We start from the raw sequence: 21494 nt of genomic DNA, 5'->3' as shown, positions 1-21494 counted from the left end.
ACATCTGGGCTCTAGAAAATGAAAAAACATTATAAAAAGAACCACAAAAATGAAAGGAAAGTGGTTCTTACCACTATAGGAATTTCTAAGCATGAAAATGATGCAGGTCAAATTTTGTTGATATGAAGCCACATGTGAGGTGAAAATCATCCCCAAAAGTGTTATTTTGGAGTCATTTTGGTCAACTTTCTTAGCAGAGACAACTGTATAACTATCTTCGCAATAAAAGTAATGGAACTTGAAATTTTTAAGACGATAACACAATATTGCTTTCACAATATTCACATTATGATGAATGGTTCTTAATTTATTACCTCTAAAAAGATCATGGCTAGTTTCAGGTAGTTTACGATTTGAAAAAATTATAATCCCCACTGCATAGATGCCTGACCAAGAGGTCCAATAAAAAGATATAATCACAAATAACATAGTCATGGTTATGGAGTTGAGGAATTTTATCTCCCAATGAGTATTTGAACATATATTGGTAAAGGTTTGATTTTCCTCCAACATTTAACACCATCGATCTTGAATCCCAACCCAACAATGATATTAGTAATCGTATTCCCTTTTCTATAAGTGTGTTGAATAACAAAATCACCAAGCTGAGCTAGTAGTGGCCAATGTCATTAAGGATGTTTAACACTGACCAACCATCATTTATATTCCTTCTAGTAGCTTTAACAATTAACATAGAATCCCTTTGATAATAATCCTATTCTAGTCAGTTGAGACTATTAACTTTAGACCCTAGAAAATGGCTAGGGCCTCTACAACATTCTAGTACTAGAAATAGACCCAAAGTTTCCAATAAAGGTAGGTCTTAAATTACCCCTATAGATCATGAACCAAACCACTAACACCATTTCTAACTAGCACCATCAAAATTAATTTTGAACAAAGTAGGGGGGTATCATTTTGTGTTATGTTTGATCAACCTTTTAGAATTATCGAAAGTATGAAAAGATCCACAAAGGTTCTAATTAGCTATCATTCGACATTCCCTTGTAGGAAGAGGTGTAGAAGAACACTTCTAGTTGGAAAATGAATATTCTCTTGTAATAGATTGACAAAAATGCAATCCACCATCTCTACATGATTCTCCATAATTCTAAAAATATGGTTGTTTCTCTTTTTCCAAATATTCTAGGAAATATGGGGAGGGAACATCTTCCACAAAAGAATAATTATGAGATTTTTTGAAGGATAAGACAAATTGAAGACAAACTATAACAAATAATTTTTGAAGACCTAAGATATATCAAACTTGAAGAGAACTATTGACCAAACCTCTAAGGAAAAAGAATGAGAAATGAAGAGATGATTAATGTCTTCGTCATCTTTTTTGCATAAAACACACCAATTAGGGAGATGAAAGCCCCTCTTTTTTAAATTATCAAGCGTTAGGATTTTACCATGAAGGGAAGCCCACCAAAAGAAATTGATCAAAGTGGGGAGAAATTGAGCTTTCCAAACACATTTCCAATAGGGAGGGGACTCGACTCTAGTAACCAAAAGGAGGTAGGAGGACCTAACAGTAAAATCACATAATGAATTTTACTGCAGATAAACCTATCATTGCAATGGAAATTAGGATTCTAACCTAGGTCTAAGGAGACACATAAGCTCCTCAACAAAAATAACAACATGACGGGTTAACTATTGATTGACAGCAAGAGACCTCCACTGTAAGGAGGGGGAAATATAATATTTAACGAGGGGTTTAAACTTCTCCCTAAGATCATACATAATATGCTAGAATTTTCTCATGGAAAAAGGTTTTCCTCCAAGCAAGTTATCCAACCAAAATTTGATTTTGTTTCGCATATTCACAATCCACTTGAGACCCTATCTCAGGACCCCAATTCTTGACAATATAATTTCATATATTAGAACCTAAGGGAATATCATTATAAAATAGGAGATAAGTAAAAATTTGTTACATTTAATTGAAACTATGTTGTTGAATGCATATTTTACTATTTTCTTTAAAAAGGTTAAAACTTAAAATGAATTCATTTAACTAAATTATAAAATTAAAACATGAAAATAAATTAAACATACTATTTTATAAAATCAAAATTTAAAATATAATCATTTAAATCTCTATAAAAATTAATTAATCGACTAAAATAAAATTTATATATTATCTGTTAAATTAGATATTTTCTAATTATCAAACAAATGAAAATAATTTTATTATTAAAAAAACAATAGAGAAGATTAATGAAAATAATCATACAATTTAAAAACTATGAACTCTTTTCTCTATAACATTTAGTAATATGAGATTTTGAAGCTCTTTGAATTCTATATTTCTCATGTGTTATTTTGGAGCACTATAACATTAAATACCCAACCCAAATATCAAGAAATGATAGAAATTATTGAAAAACAAATTCTATTGTAAAATAATAATAATTAAACTATTGAAAATATAGATTCAATAAATATATTATTAAAGATGCACCAATGAAATGATTTAGAACCTTAATAACATGTTTCCCTACCAAACCCTTTTTTCCTTCATTACTAATTATTGTAAAGCATTAGCCAATTTAGTATTCAGTTTGAAAAAGGAGTGGAAACTATTTTGTTTCTTGAAATAAAATAATCATCTATTTATGTAAGCTTCGCTTTATAACTAATTGAAGCAAACCTTCAATTACAATTAATATGATCAATATTTATTGAACTGGTCAATGAGAGAAATCATGGCTACCACTCTAACACATGATTGGGTGCTAATGTGCTCGAGGTAAAAAAAAAAATGGAAATAACTCATTTACTAGCGAAGATTCTAGTTCATTAAGAGATAAAACACAAGTATTATAAAAATTTTGCATTGACTTTTGGTTGAATATTAGATAAATTGAGAGATTGTAAAAGATGATCAATGTATCTTTGTCACACATAAAGCTGAATCATTTCTTATATTAAGTTCATTTGAAGTAAGTTGGTAAGTTAGATTTTTGGATAGTTATTAAAGTGTCGTGCATGCCACATTCTTAGGCTCTTATACACTTGTCCTCAAGGAAGTTGATAAAATTTTTAAAAGAAAATAAGTGATCCTATAAATCATAACAAGTAGCAAACCATTAGTTTGGAAAACATTCAAAAAAAAAAATTACTATTAACAAAAAAGAAAAAGAAATAAACAATATAGTAGTTCATAAATAGAAACTTGACCATTAGTTAATAGTGAAGACAATTAACAAAAAAATACTTCAAAGTCAAAACTCATTGGTGATAGTTTGTCTCGTATTAGAATTATTGGCAATCTTATGAACTTGTTCACAATATCTATTCTATTCTGTTTTGATCTAATAATATGTTTCAACTATCTTCTATTTTAAAACATGGTATATAAGAACTACTCTTAAACATCATATAATTTAAAAATTAAAATAATATCTTTTTCCATAAAAATAAGATAATTGTTTGGGACTTTTATATTTAATAAAATATTAAATTACTATTACATATGTAAGCTATGTACCATTTAGATAAATATAAGAAAATGCAACAAATTTTAGGCCATCTAAGTTTAAAGACAAATCCTATCCTCATTGTCAAGTTGAATAAATTTTTGAAATTAATTTATCATATCATAAAACAATAGAACAAATAAAATTAATTTAGATATTTTAAATGCATCAATTTATTTTGAAAATATCAATCTTAAATTATTTTATGTATTAATTCTCCAATGACACATAACATTGTACAATATATTGAAGATTTAACATACTTAAATTATATATTTTAAGAGATAGAATTCTTCATTTGTTAATCACTATTTGTCTTAGATTTATGTAACATATTAAATGAACAATTTAACCTATGAATATAGAACACCTAACCCAAATTCTCTGGCATCCAGTCTAATTTTTTTTTAAAAAATATATTGTTACGAGAAATCAATTTTAAAACTACAATTATATAACAAAAAAAAATACAACTGATATAGAAGTTTTAAATCTATTAAAAAATATTCAATATTCCAATCTAAAATTATTTTATTTCTGATTGACAATACATCTATTAAAAAATATTCAATATTCCAATCTAAAATTATTTTATTTCTGATTGACAATACAATGAGAACATAGCATTCTATATTCAAGATAAGGTATGTAGGCCTCATTTGTAGTGCATTCTGACACCTCCCCCAAGAAATATGAGATAGTCGCATATCACTGCCAACCAAAAACTATAGCTAGTATTGTAGACCATAAAAAACACATAACTTATATTTTAATTAACAATTAAACAATCACCAATTAACAATATACACTAATGATGACTAGAATATATTATGCGGCAGCGATGAGTTCAAGAAAGATTTAGTCGTTCCACTGACCAAGCTTTCTAATTCTTTGTCTGCCACCTTCCACGAAGAACTGACCTTTATATTGAAAGCTTACAATTGTTGAAAGCTATTGAGCATATTTTCCTGCATACCATCTTATTATTTTCATGACTGAATTTATTTTCTTACGGCAGATTGGAAAATCTCCATCTCTCGTGTCTGGTCAATTATATTAGAAATGGGGGAATCTTAATCTGTCCTTTGTGCTTATTAGCGTCTGTTTGATTGCTGGAATATAAAAATAGGAATAGGAATACTTATTCTCGAATAGAAAATGGGGTTACGTAATCTTATTCTTGTTTGGTTCACCCATAATTTGATGCAGAATTCACGGACTCAAAAATTTATGTTTTTTAAAATAAAAAAATTTGGAATAGGAATACGTATTCCTATTCCACTTATTTAAGTGGATTAGTAAATCTTCACTTTTGGACCAAAATTGGAATATGTATTCCAATCTTATTCCTATTCCAATTCCAATTTGGTGCATCTAAACAGCGAATAAATTTTTTAAGAATATACATGTGCCTATTCCACTTGTATTCCCGTTGCCAAATGGTTAGTGAATTGTTAATAGGTTGTGTTTAATAATCTACGTTTACTTTGATAATGGGTTCTGCAGAGCACTCAAAATACCCAGCACTCTGTTGATAGAGGAAACCCAATGAAAATAGTCCTTACGGTTCTGTGAGTGTCAAGATGACAATGAAATAATCACAATCCATTCGAACTATCTCCTCTACAACTTTAAAACCCCCCCCACAATAAAAAATTCCTTAAATGTCAAATAGTTCAACAATAACTGCTTTATCTTAATGACGACACAATCACAAGAAATACTCCACACATTCAAGAATCAACTATTTTCTATATTGACAACACAATCACAACATGGTACTATTATAACCATAGAAGTCCCTTCAACACAATTAAACTATGATTTCCTCAGACTTGGCTCACTATCTGATTTAAATATGGTAGTCAAGGAAGATCGAGTCGGTCCATGAGACCAAGCTTTTTGTGAGCACTAACCTTTGCCACCTTCACCATTTTTCCACGAAGAAATCATATCATATTATAGTGGAAAAGGAAAGAGGCCGTATTAAAAGCCAATCTTTTCCTGCACACCCTTAAGAATTTTCATCATCCAATCTTGAAATTAGTAGTTTACGATAGACACATGAGAGATTTTCAATCTTATCCAATTCAATTCATCTAGAAGTGGAGGAAACTAAATCTGTCGTCATGTGCTTAGTGAATTGTCTTTGGATTATTTTTAATAATCTACTTTGAATTTGACAATGGGTGTTCCAGAAGATCTATAGATGGCTGGGCTATATTAAGAGAGATTAGAGCATTTCGATGCACCCAATTCTCTGTTTATAGATAAAAGCAACTGAAATAGTCCTTAGGGTTCTTAGGATTATGTCAGTGTCAAGATGACTGTTCGAATTCCAAGCCAGCTTGTGCAATCTGTAAGAACAGCTTGAGAGTTCAATTCATTTCATTCCCACACCGCTCATTAGTGAGTACAAAACATTCCCGCTCTGCCATGAAATTCAGTTTTGAGGAGACAATAAGTAAAGCTCTGATTGATCTTCAAAAACCCTCAAGTACTTTGTTTCTCATATTATCCTGTATTTTTGCTTCAATCATGTTTTTGCTCATCATAGCCAAGAATTGGAGGTCATCCAAAAACCTACCTCCAGGAAGTCTGTGGTGGCCTGTGATAGGTGAAACAATTCAGTTTCTGAAAGCTTACAGATCCCACAAATCTAAAGAATGGATAAAAGAAAGGGTTACCAGATATGGGCCTGTTTTCAAAACATCTCTAATGGGGTGCCCAACAGTGATCCTCACTGGTCAGGCGGGCAACCGATTTCTATTCCACAATGATGGGAGAAGTATAATGAATACGCAGCCCAAGAATATAACAAGGATTTATGGTGAGAGAGGCATTGGTGAACTTTCTGGTGAAGATCACAAGAGGATAAGAGGAGCAATCATGAAGTTCGTGAAGCCTGAGGGGTTGCAGAGATTTGTGGGCAGAATGGAATCTGTTGTTGTGCAGCATTTTGTTGATTGTTGGGAAGGGAAGGAGAGTATTACAGTGGCTCCATTAATGAAGCAGCTTACTTTCCAAGTTGCTTGTGATCTGTTTTTCAGTTTAAGGACAAGGAAGAGAGGGAAAGTTTGGGCAATGAGTTCAATACTGCTGTTAAGGGAATTTGGTCTATTCCCATGGATTTTCCAGGAACTGCCTTTAGGAAAGCTTTCCAAGCCCGTTGTAGAGTGAGCAAGAGGTTATCTTTTCTTTTGGAGGATAGGAGAAGAGATATAGAGCATGGAAAGGTTTCTCCTGAACAAGACTTGATGTCTTGCTTGATCACCATGAGAGATGAAAATGGCGAACCCCTCACTGAGGATGAGATCTTAGATATTGTTATAGTTGTCATGATAGCTGGTCATGATACGACATATAATCTTCTAACTCATCTTGTGAGAGGGTTGTCCTTGAACCCACATATCTACCAGAGCATCCTCGAAGCTATTTTCTTTATAATTGATATCAACCCCTAACACATTCAAATGGATATATTATAAGTTCATGATTTCAATTATATAAATATTTTATAGTTTCTTTTAATTGTAAAATTTTCATGTTGTTGTTCAGAGCAAATTGTGATCTTAGAAGGGAAGGAGCCAAATGAACCTCTTACATGGCAAGATCTACGGAAAATGAAGTATTCCTGGAAGGTGGCTCAAGAAACATTATGTTTGTTCCCTCAAATATTTGGTAGTTTCAGAAGAACGATTGAAGATGTTGAATATCAAGGTTATGTGATTCCCAAAGGCTGGCGGGTATGCTATTATCATTATCATTCGAGAGTTATCCTGAAAATAAATTAATATGAGTAAAATATAAGCAATAGGGTCTGTAAAGTGTTATAATTTATATATGTTATTTGGCATAGTGGTACAATTTGTAGATCTGATTTATATATGTAGTTTTTATTGAGCAGTTGTTTTGGGAGACTAGCTCTACACATTGGGATGACAAAATTTTCAAGGAACCTCATAAATTTGATCCATCTTATTTCAACACTCAAGTTTCATGTTATGCATTTACATCATTTGGAGGAGGTCCTAGAATTTGTCCTGCTTATGATTTTGCAAAGATAGAGACAATGATATTTTTGTATCATTTAGTAACCAAATGGAAGTAGTCAATGAAGGTAATGTGTGAGCCTTCCCTTGTTCCAGTAAGCCACATAAATTTTCTATTGTACAAATAATATCATTTTAATGTAGAAAATTCCACACACACACACACACATGTATATATGTATATATATGTATATATGTATACATACATATGTATATATGTATACATACATATATACATATGTATGTATGTATGTATATATGCATATATATATACATATGTATATATACATAATATATACATACATATGCATATATACATATATGTATATATATGCATATATATACATATATATATATACATACATACATACATATATATATATATATACATACATACATACATACATACATACATACATACATGTATGTATGTATGTATGTATGTATATATATGTATATGTATGTATGTATATATGTATATACATACATATATATACATACATATATATACATATACATATATATATATACATATATATATATACATATATATATACATATATATATATACATATATATATATACATATATATATATACATATATATATATATATATATATATATATATATATATAATACACACACACACACACACACACACACACACACACATATACATACATATTATATACACATATATATACATATATTCAATGTATTGAAATAGTGCATGCATCATTTTTCTTGAGAAACAATTAGATGTTGAAGAATATTTTGTGAATAATAAGAGACTTATAATTTACTTGTATTGCAGGCTTTTATCTTAAATTGTTTGAATATTATTATTATTTAAGATTTAAATAAAATAATTTTTTATTTTAAAAAAATAAACATTTCTAACAATAAAATAATTTCTATCAATAAATCTTTTGTGAAAATATTTGAACAATCTAATAATTTATGTTAAATATTGTATATTTTATTTATATAATTAAAAAAAAAAATTAAATTAATTACAATACATATAATGTTAATTTACAATGTAATCTAAGTTACAATCATAATTAAATTGTAAAAACTATTTTTGATTCTAACAATTATTAGGGAAACTATGACACTAGCCACTACCTACCACTTTATAAAACTAGTTCATATTGTTTCTTAGGAAACTAAATATTTCTAAAATAGAAGTATAATGTATTAATTGAAACAATTATTGTTGAAAACTATGACACTAGCCACTACCTACCACTTTATAAAACTAGTTCATATTGTTTCTTAGGAAACTAAATATTTCTAAAATAGAAGTATAATGTATTAATTGAAACAAGTATTGTTGAATGTGTATGAAGATATTAATTTTAAAAAAACTAAATATCGTCAAATATTGTTGAACACACATTTTTCTATTTTCTTTTTAAAAAAAAAATTATAATAATTTTATTTAACTAAATTAAAAACTGAAAACATGAACTTAAATTAAAAAGTCTATTTTAAAAAATAAAAAATTTAAATATCTATAATTTAAAAAAAAAATTTAGTTCAAAGGAAAGATTATATAGTATCAGTTAAATTGTTTTCTAATTGGAATTTTACTATGAACCTCAAAATAATAAAGAAAATTAATGAAAAAAATTATGCAACTTTAAGAGATTCTATGTTTGTGTTCTTGAATATTGAATAAAAATCTTTCCAACAAAGATGTATTCACTAATATGAGATGTTGTAGCTCTTTGAATTTTATATTTTTGGTGGGTTATTTTGAAGCATTATAAGCATTAATTACTAATCTCAAGTGTAAAGAATTGAAATAGAATTGTCGAAAACTAAATTTTATTTAAAAAATCATCAATAAAATTATGAAACTTATAGATTTAGTAAATATATTATAAAAGATACACAATGACGTGATTAAGAACTTCAATATTTAGGGGATCATATTTTCTACATCATGTCAAATTGTGATATTGCTATCAATATTTAATTATGTAGTTTTTGAATCAAACTAATTGACCTATTTTTAATGAGTAGTGATTCACATGAATCCATCTTTGATGAGAATAAATGGAAAACTTAGCATTTAGTGGATCACCACAAACTCATCTCTCAAGATGGAGTAGTACTAGGATGGGTAACCTCCCAAGAAATCTTGATGCTTCACTTTTGTAAACATCATTTAGATCCAACAAGTGCTAACTATTCTATTTATTCTCATGGTAAAATGGTTTGTGTGAATGTCTACTCATGAAAAAGGGGTCAATGAGTCCAACTCAAAAACTATGTAACTAAATCTTGATAGAAATATCATAACTTGACATGATGTGGAGAATGTCTCCTACTTATCAATTAATGAAATTAAGTGGCTTTCTAATGAATGAGTAATAAGGCACAACACTTGGTGAAGATTTTGCAAATGGGGCTGCAAGCAAAGTGGGTTTAACGATAATTTGATTTTGACAAAAACTACATAGTTAAATCTTGATAGCAATATCACAAGTTCAGTTCTTCACCTTTTTGAGCATCATCTAGATCCAATGAGTACTAAGTGTTCCACTTATTCTCATGAGAGATGGGTTCATGTGAATCACTATTCATGAACCATGGGTCAATGATTTTGACTCAAAAACTACATAGTTAAATCTTGATAGCAATATCAAAATTTGACATGTTGTGGAAAATATCTCCTACTTATCAATTGACAAGCTTAAGAGTCTTTCTAATGAAGGGTTCATGAGGTACAAGAATTGGTGAAGGTTTTACAAATGATGTTGCAAGAAAAGTGGGTTTAACAGTGGAGGAAACTTTGTAGTTAAGTTTGCTCAAGCTGGAGTAGTACTGGGATGGGTAACCTCCATGTATGTCCTGGTGCTTCACCTACATGAGCATAATTTAGATCCATGAGTGCTAAGTGTTTCATTTATTCTCATGAATGATGAGTTTGTGTGAATCACTACTCATGAAACATGGGTCAATGAGTTTGACTAAAAAACTACATAGTTAAATATTGACAACAATATTGTAACCTTAAGAACATTTTTCCATACCAAACCTTTTTTTTTCATTAGTGATTATTATAAACCATAAGACACTATTTGGTTTCCTAAAACATAACAATCATCCTCAATTAATTTATGTAAGCTACTATTTATAACTAATTTAAGGAAATCTTTAACTACAATTAGGTGATCAATAATATCCACAAAATGTGAAAAGAATCTATTGAACTAGAAAATGAAAGAAAAATGATAGCTGATTGGATGTACATGTGCTAGAGATAAACAAAACTCATGTACCTTCTTTTGGAAATAACTCATATAATAGGAAAGAATCTAGTTTGCTATGGATGATTGGATGTTCATTGGGGTTAGCCAATGATTAAAAGACAAAACACAAGTATTTTGGTTAAAAGTCAGAAAAAAATTCTTAGAAAGAGGCTACAAAGTTTTTGCAATGACTTTTGGTTGACTATTACATAACTTGGGAGATCATAAAATTTGGTTATTAATATATTTTTATCAAACTTATGCTGAATTCGTAGCTTATATTAATGTCACGTGAGGTAAGCTTGTAAGTTAGATTAATGGATAATTATTAAGGTGTCATGCATGTATCATTTTTAGGCACTTATAGACTTGTTCTCAAATAATTTGATAAAGAAATGTAAAACAAGTGATCCTATAAAGCATACAAAATAGTAAAACATTGTTTGGGAAATATTCAAACAAATATTACTACAAAAATAAGCAATAAACAATATGGTGGTTCATAAATAGGAACTTGATCGCGAGTTAATAGTGAAGATGTAAGTAATACAAAATTTCAAAGTTATAGCTCATTTTCTCTCTAGACAAAATTGTTGGCAATCTTCTTGAGAGTTGGATAAACACTCCATAACCAATCTTGACCTTGTTTACATTATCTACTCAATTTTGACCCAAAAAAATATTTCAACTAACTTCTACTCTAAAACATAGTATATAAAAATAATTTCTAATTTACACTATAAATTTAATCTTACTATAGCTTTTTTTATATTTTAGTGTATTAATAGTTTATTTTATTTTATTTAAATTGAAAAACTGTTAAATATAATTTATCTATTTCATATTTTTATAGATTGGCACAAATATAGTCTCACAATAGGGGTAGAGCTTCTTGGAGATCCATGCCCAAATCAAATTTCAAATTGACTTAAAAGTAATTTTATTAATATTAGAAATTAATTTTTTTACCTGTATATGTTACCAAAAAAAAGTTAAAAAATAAATATTAATCACTCGTTGACTAGAAATGATTGGTTGCAATAGTATTAGCCCACCACAAATACAATAGAATACTAGTATTATTATAAAACAAAATACTAAAAAGAAAAGCATAAAAGTAGATTTAAAAGAGCATTAAAAAAAAATTCAATTTCTAAATATAAGAGAATGCTTTATTCCATGGAAGCTTAAAGTCAAATCCTATCCTCATTGACAAGTTGAATAAAGTTTAAAAATTAAATTTTCAAATATTTTTAATAGATATAAATTAGCATATCTTAAAATAATAAGAAAAATATAAATTAGATATTTTAAATATTTATAATTCAATATAATGAAGATAACAATCTTAAATTATTTTAATTTATTGATCACTCAATTATACATAACATTCCACACTTTGTTGAAGATTTAACATATTTAAATTAAATATGTTAAAAGATTGATTTCTCCATTTTTCATTCATTATTTGATTTATATTCATGTAACATTCAAAAAAAAAAAATTGAACTTGAGAATATATAAAGCTTGCAATTCAAATTTTGCATCTCCAAACTGAAATTCAAAGCTTATTTTTATTGTCAAGAGTAATCAATTTTAGAAATAAAAATATATAACTAAAACAAATACAATTGATAAAGATAAATCACTTATTAATAATTAACTGTACATTAGTGATGACCTGCAAATATTATTCCATAGGCATCAGATCAAGATAGATTTGAGTCATTCCACCCTAGCAAGCTTTCTATGAGAGTTGGTTGATCTCCAAACAAAATGCATCTAAGAACCAAAAAAAAAAGTCAAACATATTTTTTTGTTTTGTTTTTTTTTCAGATTTGTGAAAACAAAGTGATTTTTTCTCAATTTTGTTGTTGTTTTCGATCACAAAATATGAAGATCATGTAGAAAAAATGTTGAAAATTTCAAAAATATTCATTGTGTTTTCAATTTTATGAAATTGGATCAATAATGTATTTTGCATGGATGATAGTCACGTCCCTTTCTATGAACAATAGTTTCTACCATGTTTGATGATTTTCCATGAAGACCTAACATTTATACTGAAAGCTTACATACATTGAAAGCTATTTAACATATTTTCCCTGCATACCATCTAATGATTTTCATAAATCAATCTTGAATTTATTTGCTTATGTTAGATATGAATATTTCAATCTCTCCTACTTGGTTAATGTCATATCCCTATTTTAAGATAGAATTTTAATAATAATTAGATAATACAATGTTATTAAATAAATAATGATAATAAAGTTATATTTAAACTAATACTAAAATATAAAACTAGGAAATAATAATAATTTAATCTATATTATTAATAAAGTAATATTTAGTATGATATTTTAAATAATTAAAAAATAATAAAATTTCAATGAGTAAATAAAGAAATAAAATAAAATACAAGAGATAATATTATAGAAAGTATGTTAGATTTCTAAATATAATTTAATAATAAATAATAATAAACACAAATAAGTAAGTAAATAAATAATATAACATAGAATAATATAAATTAACTAAATCTAATGAAAAGTTCAGAGATGTTTAACAAATAGACATGACTACTTAAAATTAAGATACAAAAGGGAGGAAAGTTTATTTTAGAGAGGGGAAAAAAGAAGAGGAGAAGAGAGGAGTTCAAAAAGGAAAAATGGAAGAGAAAAGTAATATGAAAAAAATAAGGAAGGGACTTTTTGAAAAGGTGTTAATGATATTGAAAGGATATGAACCTTTGAAAGGGTTATAATTATAAATAGTTGTGACTCTTCAAAAATATTGTGATTATAAAGTAGTGGGACTTTTCCAAAGGATTTTAGTTATGAAGTGTCATGACTTTTTGAAAGGATTATAATTATGAAGTGTTATGACTTTTCAAAGAATTTGTATTATGAAAAGTTGTGACTCCTAGAAAAGAAGAAACAAAAAAAGTATAATTTTTTCCATTCCTTATAATTAGAAAATGATGAGTTTTGGAAAGTAAATATAGAGTTGAGATAATCTAGAAGGAATAATTCATTAAATGGCCAACTAAGGGTAGAGCCACATAGACCAATAAAAGAAGAAGCTAAGAAAGGTATGTTTATGGATTCTATTTGTTTAATTATATTTATGAATTTATTTATATTAATGAATAATACTTGTGGATAATATTGTGTTAACTAATGAAGTTAATACCATGAATACTAATGAAACTCAAAGCATGAAGCATGTGAGATATTTAAGATCTCCATTGTTCGCCATGACTAAGAGTCGATATGGAAGTGTGGAGCATGTGAGATATTTAAGATCTCGATTGTCGGCCATGATCGATAATCAATGTACTAGAATATTCTAATGTTGTCAAACATATGCATATGTTATTGGCCTTTGATAGATAATGCCCATCTAAGAAGAATCTTAAGGGGTGTGCTCCCATGATGACAGTGAGGTAGCTATGAGGTAAGAAGTCTAATTTGGAGATGTCCTTAAGATTGAGGTTAACTTACAGTGTAGAATAATATAGTTGGTTTTATTATTATTGTGATTCTAACATTTATTTTGCAGGTATTACTTGTCCCTAACTAACTACTGTAATGTCCCCACTAATAACTAACCATTATAATGTCCCCACTAATAGGGTTAGTTAGGGACAAGTAATACTTGTAAAATAAATGTTAGAATCACAATAATAATAAAATCAACTATATTATTCTACCAAGTTAATCCCAATCTTAAGGATGTCTCTAGATCTACCTTGTTGTTATCTTTGGAACACACCCCTTAAGATTCTTCTTGGACAAGCATCCTCTATCCAAGGCCAACAACATATGCATATGTTTGACAACATCAAAATATTCTAGTATGTTGATTCTCGGCCATGGTGGACAATGGAGATCTTAAATATCTCACATGCTCCATACTTCCATATCGACTCTCGGCCATGATGAACAATGGAGATCTTAAATATCTCGCATGATCCATGCTTCAAGTTTCATTAGTATCCATGGTATTAACCTCATAGGTTAACACAACATTATCCACAAGTATGATTCATTAATATAAATAAATTCATAAATATAATTAAATAAATAGAATCCTTTAACATACCTTTCTTACCTTATTCTTTTCTTGGTCTATGTGGCACTATCCTTAGTCAGCCCTTCAATGAATTATTCCTTCTAGATTATCTCAACTCTATATTTACTTTCCAACATTCATCATTTTCTAATTATAAGGAATGGACAAAATTATACTTTTTTGTTTCTTCTTTTCCAAGAGTCACAACCTCTCATAATACAAATTCTTTGAAAAGTCACAACACTTCATAATTATAATCCTTTCGAAAAGTCATGACACTTCATAACTAAAATCCTTTTGAAAAGTCCCACTACTTTATATAATATTTTTGAAGAGTCACAACTATTCATAAGTATGACCCTTTTAGAGGTTCACGTCCTTTCAATATCATTGACACATTTTCAAAAAGTCACTTCCTTATTTTCTTCATATTACTTTCCTCTTTGATTTTTCCTTTTTGAACTCCTCTCTTCTCCTCTTCATTTCCCCCCTCTCTAAAATAAACTCTCCTCCTTTTTATATCTTAATTTTAAGGAATCATGTCTATTTGTTAAACATCTCTTAACTTTTCATTAGATTTACTTAATTTATATTATTCTATGTTATATTATTATTATTATTTATTTTGATTAGTAAACAACTGAAGCCTAGATTAATTATTATTATTTGTTGTAATTAATTATTTTTATGTGTTAAGGGAATTCGAACCCAAGACCTCCCACATGAGAGGCTTACAAGTTATCGTTGTGTTGTAGGCTCTTGCCTTATGCTATATTATTTATTTACTTACTTATATGTGTATTATTATTTATTATTAAATTCTATTTAGAAAGTTAACATACTTTCTACAATATTGTCTCTTGTATTTAACTTAATTTCTTTATTTTCTCATTGAACTTTTATTATTTTTTAATTATTCAAAATATCATGTACTAAATATTACTTCATTAATAATACAGATTAAATAATTATTATTTCCCAATTTTAATATATTTTTATTATCATTATTTATTTAATAATATTGTACTATCTAATTTTATTATTAAAATTCTATCTTAAAATAGGGACATGACAGTCAATTGCACTAGAAATGGAGGGAATCTTAACTATTCTTTATGCTTGAATTGTCATTGGGTTATGTTTAATAATCTACCTTGACTTTGACAATGGGAGTTCCAAAAGATCTAGGAGAGAGAAGAACATTTCAAAATACCTAGAACTCTATTGATAGAGAAAAGAAAATGAAAATAGTCCTTAGGGTTCTTAGGATTTTCTCATATTATCCTCTACTTTTGCTTCACTCTTATTTTTGTTGATCATAGCCAAGAATGAGAGATCATCCAAAAACCTTCCTCCAGGAAGTCTAGGCTGGCTTGCAATAGGTGAAACAAGAATGGGTGAAGAAGAGGGTTACCAAATATGAGCTTGTTTACAAAACATCTCTAATGCAGTGTCCAATAATGATCCTCACTAGTTAGGCAAGAAACCACTTTATATTCCAGAATATTGGGAATAACATAATAAATAAGTAGCCAAAAAAATAGCAAGGATTTTTGGTGAAAGAGAGATTGGTGAATTTTTTGGTGAAGAGAACAAGAGGATAAGAGGAGCCATTATGCAGTTCATGAAGCCTAAGGCATTGCAAATATTTGTGGGAAAAATGGAGGCTGTTGTTTTGCACCATTTTATTGATTGTTGGGAGGGAAAGGATAGTATTAAAGTGACTCCATTGATGAATAAACTTACTTCTCAACTTGCTTGTGATTTGTTTTTCAGTTTGAAGAAAAAAGAAGAAAGCAAAGTTTTTCCAATGAGTTAAATCTTGTTGTTAAGGGAATTTGATCCATTGTTGTCGATTTGCCAGGAACTGCCTTTAGGAAGGCATTCAAGGCCCATTGTAGAGTGAGAAAGAGGTTACAATTACTTTTGGAAGGTAGGACAAGGGATATAGAGCATGAAAAGGTTTCCTATGACCAAGACTTGATGTCATGTTTGATCGCCATGAGACATGAAAATGGTGAACCCCTCACTTGAGGATGAGATCTTAGATATTGTCATAGTTGTCATGATATCTAGTCATGATAAGACTTATAATATTATAACTCATCTTGTGAGTGGGTTTTTCTTGAACCCACATATCTACTAGAGTATCTTGGAAGGTATTCTCTTATCTACATATTATTTAGATTTATTGTACTTGTTGATTGTATTCAATGATTTATTCCATCAATGGTTTATTGTATTTCAAAAGTTTTAATCAATATTTTGGATCATATTATGTAATATTTTGTTAGGATGAGGGACTTAAAAAATTAAAAATAATTAGAAATATGGAATTTTTATCAACATTTATATCATATGATTTTCTATTTTCTAGCTCATCCATCTTGATAATGGACAACAAAGTATGATCCAAAATATTGATGAAAAGTCAATTACAAATATCTTGCTTATTGGAGCATTAGCCTAAGAACAATACAAGTTGTTATTGAGCAAGGACACTATAAGTTACTTAGGGAATATTAAAACTCACTACTTAGAAATCAACTTTAATTTAGAAATCACCTTCACATTTGTAGCTAGCTATAGAAGACTAAGAATCACAATTTATAAATTTTGAATATCTACAATAAAACCCAACATTTTACATAGTTAATATAAACCCCTTTGACTTTTAAATGAATATAAGTGCATAATTTCAATTATATAGATAATATATACTTTCTTCTAATTGTAAAATTTAAATGTTATTATTTAGAGAAAATTGCTATTTGAGAAGGGAAGGAGCCAAATGAACCTCTTACATGGGAAGATCTATGAAAAATTAAGTATTTGTGGAAGGTGGATCAAGAAAAATTGCATTTGTTCACTCCTATATTTGGTAGTTTTAGAAAAATAATTGAAGATGTTGAATATCAAGGTTAGATGATTCCCAAAGGATAGTAGGTATAATATTTTCATTCAAAAGTTCTCTTGAAAATAAAATTAAATATGAACATATATATATATATATATATATATATAACACATACATACATACATATGTACGTATGTACATGTGTGTGTGTGTTATTTGTCAAATTCCTATAATTTGTAGATTTAATTTTGATGTAGGAGCATCTGGGATTTTATTGGTGGCTACTTTGGAGTTCATGGAAGAAGGCTTAGTAGTTTCTTTGGAGGGTGCTTGGACCGATACTTGGTTGATGAAGAGGTGCTTGGTAGAGGTTAGTTAGTCATCTCTTGGCATTTATTGGTTGAGAACTCAGTGGATGAATGGACTTGGTAAGCCTAGAGGTGCTCGGTTGTCAAATGAGCTTGACATAGCTTAGAGGCACTTGGTCATCAAAGGAACTCGATGATGTTTGTGGGAACTTGATACACATTGGAAGCTCAGTGTAGCTTGGCTGCAATGTTGCCCAAGTTTCTCAATCATTGAAGGGTATCCATTTCTTCTAGAGGACTCAGCACATACTAGAGAGTTTAGTTGGTTGGGTTGTTATGTTGACTAAGTGGCTCAGTCAATGATGGTGCTCAGTTATGCTTAGTGGAATGTTGATGCTTGATGGTGGTTTTTGACACTTGGTTTGGTCTTGGTCTCCATGATGCTTGAGTTGTTTTTGAGCTCACTTTTGACATTTAATTTATATATGGGTATTTAATTTGTGTTGCAACTGACTTGTGGCTTATGCAAACATTTAATGTAAGGTTTTATTTTAATTTGTATTGGGCTAGGATGACTTGAGGCTTAGTTAGGTATAAGTAGGGGGTCTTGTGCAATCTTTAGGCATTCATTCATTTGAAGGAGTGAGTCAATAATCATACATCTTAGTGAAGAGGATGAAGTGTAGGAGAAAACTTTGAGAAGGGCTAGTAGCTAAGGCTTGAGAAATAAGGACATTTCTTGGTGGGCTTGTGAGCAAAAGTTGAGATCTTCCTTGGAGGTTTCTACTAGAGTATGGATCTAGACTAGGTAGTGTTGAGTTGGATCTTGAGAGATCTTATAGAGCTATTTATTAATTTCTTTTGTATTTGGCCCTAACTTGGAAGGCCTTATAGCTGGGCTCATTGCATGTAGATAGTTGTTTGTGAATAAAGAGTTGCATTTGGTATTAGTTTGTGTATCTTGTGTTGTGTTTCCACTATGTCCTTATTTGGAGGGATCCAGATTACATTTAGTAGGGGTACCCTTGGATTTTTTTTGCATCATGTGGGATTAGAGCTCAATTGTTTCTAAGTGCATAGATCGAGCACTAAAATTGAGGGGTAAAAGTACAAGGTTGTGTCACCTTGTAGGCTAACTTATCAAAATGACTAAATTTGAGTATTTTTGTGTAGAAATAAATTTTGTTCAAACATATTATCTTGATAAATTTATTCTCGATAAGTTATATATGGTCTCAAACTTTTCCAATTGGAAATGTCTATTAAATGGATGTTTTGTACTAGCTAGTATCCAACTACTAAAGCAATAAAATTATTTTAAAAAACTAATGTTTCGATAAATCTTACTATTTTTTATGATACTTTTTAAATAACATATACACACCATTTTATAGATCTCAATTTAAAAAATATTCTCATATAGAGTTCATAGTGTTTTAATTAGATATACTATATCACAATTTAAAAATCCTACAAACATGTATTTTAACACTTGAGAAGATGTTGATTTTGAGAAAGAAAGAAATATAAAATCATATCAAAAAAATTTAAAAATTATATGATGTTCTAGAGGAGAGAGTCCTCTTCCAGAATGTATAACTTTTCTTTTGGTTGGAATAGGTTTATTTTGAAAAATATGGTGGGAGATGGAAACTATCGATTTGAGGTGAGTTGAAATTTGAATCATTATAAAAGAAAAAATATAGGTCTAAAGACAATTTTTATTTTTGATTGTTCTAGCTACATATGTTATCCATAAAATAATATAAGATCAGCGAGAAATAAGTTTATTTCCATGTACTTTTGTGGTGGGACCTAGACCCCTAATTTCCACAGTTTTTCAGCAAGTAAAAAATTATCTTTAAAAATAGGAATATATATATTTTCTTATTCCAAAAAAATATTAAAACTTATAATCCTATAATTCATCCATTTCTATAAATTTCATTAGTTTACTTCATTTTCAAATTCTAAATAATAATAAAAAATTTATGTCATTGAAGGTGAACACTTGCACTTTTGTTAAACTTTTTCATTGTAAAAGGATGAAATAAATTTGTGCTTTCACCCTGAGATAATTTAGACTAGGACCTTGGGTTGAGAGAAGTTGATACAAGAATATCTTGATTTGGTGATGGATTTTTCTTTCTCAAGTCCTAGATCTCTTGGTTGTGAGGTGGTAGATCATGGTTCTGACTTGCAATTGTAGGGGACTTGTAACTGGATCAATGGATACAAAGATTATTTAGGTTGATCTTGTTGGGAAAGATTGATCTATTGCTAATTTGTTGCAGAGAGTTTGCAAAGATCTTAAAAGATTACTTTGAGAGGATTGGACCTTGGGATGATTACAAATCTCTTTGATATAGTGGAGAGGAGTATTAATGAGACAATAGCTTAGGTGGACATTGTTGTGGATGTTACTTTTTCTAAAAGAGTTGAGAAACAAAAGAAGGAAGTTGTATGCTATTGGAGTTGGAGTTTACTAATCTAGAAGAGAGTTGTCTGGCAGGTTAGAAGACTTGTTTGAAAGAGAAGATGGAATAACAAGGTCAAGATGGAAGAGGCTGGTTTTGTTGATCAATTTGTGCAACCTAATACAAAACCTGCAGATCAAGTCGAAGCTATTATTGAGGATATTCCTAACCTTGTTAATGCTAGGATGGAGATAGGTTTTCATGATCAATTAGTTGATACTAACACGGAAATTGTAGAGAACTTGATACGTTACTGTGGGTGATGAGTTATGTGTTGCAGAGCACATTATTGTGAGCAATGAGATTTCTAGTGTTGATAGTTTGGCATATGTTTCTGAGGGGTTACATATTGTTGCTGATGTGAATGAGGTTTTGTTGATGAAGCATTATGTTTAGTTTATTCCTTAGAGTGAGAATGTTGATTGGATGATCAAAATTCTGGTGTTTGATAGATGGATGCAAAAGTGAATGATTTGAGTGTTGATTTTCTTGTCCATGTTGGAGTGGAAGCCTTTGGTGAAGATGAAGATAGTTATTGATCTTTCTTTGGACACACTTTTCTATCTACTTGGGGAGTCTAATGTAGAAGCATCTTGGGTTTGGTTGGTGACTACTTTGGAGTTCATGGAAGAAGGCTTAGTAGTTGATTTGGAGGGTGCTTGGACTAATACTTAGTTGATGAAGAGGTACTAGGTAGAGGTTACTCGGTCATCTCTTGGTAGTTCTTGGTTGAGAAATTGGTCGATGAATGTACTTGGCAATCTTAGAGGTGCTCATTGTCGAAGGAGCTTGACATAGCTTGGGGGCATTCATTTGTTGAAGACAGTTGATGATGCTTGTGGGAACTTGGTACATACTAGAAGCTTAGTGTAGCTTGGCTACAGTGTTGCCCAAGTTTCTCAGCCATTGAAGGGACTTGGTTGCTTCTGGAGCACTCGACATATATTGGAGAGCTAGGATGGTTTGGTTTT

General features: G+C 29.4%; 1 pseudogene; it reads left to right on the top strand.

Moving 5' to 3' along the window:
• The first annotated feature begins 5924 nt into the window (after positions 1 to 5924).
• On the top strand, positions 5925 to 17824 carry LOC149556215 (taxane 13-alpha-hydroxylase-like; annotated as a pseudogene).
• The last annotated feature ends 3670 nt before the right edge of the window (positions 17825 to 21494 follow it).

This window comes from Cupressus sempervirens, chromosome 5 (genome assembly GCF_028749045.1).
Source record: "Cupressus sempervirens isolate cs-2001-9-10 chromosome 5, ASM2874904v1, whole genome shotgun sequence".
NCBI lineage: Eukaryota > Viridiplantae > Streptophyta > Pinopsida > Cupressales > Cupressaceae > Cupressus > Cupressus sempervirens.
This window is presented reverse-complemented; position numbering and strand designations above follow the sequence as displayed.